This window comes from Mus pahari, unplaced genomic scaffold, assembly GCF_900095145.1.
Source record: "Mus pahari unplaced genomic scaffold, PAHARI_EIJ_v1.1 scaffold_13007_1, whole genome shotgun sequence".
Lineage (NCBI taxonomy): Eukaryota > Metazoa > Chordata > Mammalia > Rodentia > Muridae > Mus > Mus pahari.
Genome location: NW_018393769.1, coordinates 1,537 through 1,810, shown reverse-complemented (window position 1 = coordinate 1,810; position 274 = coordinate 1,537).

The window sequence follows — 274 nt, the reverse complement described above, 5'->3', positions numbered from 1 at the left end:
GAAATCCACCTGCCTCTGCCTCCCAAATGCTGGGATTAAAGGCATGCGCCACCACGCCCGGCGATGCAGATTATTCTTGTAGTGTCTGTTTACTCTATGTTTCATGTGGAGTCCTTTTGGTAATGTTTAACTGTTATTTATATAACATTTGCAGGTATTCACAGGCAAAGTACTTTATCACTACATGTGGACACAGTGTGTCAGATCAGATCACACCAGGGGAAGTGGTGCTTACATCTTACTGCAACTTTTTCTTTTCTTTTCTTTTCTTTTT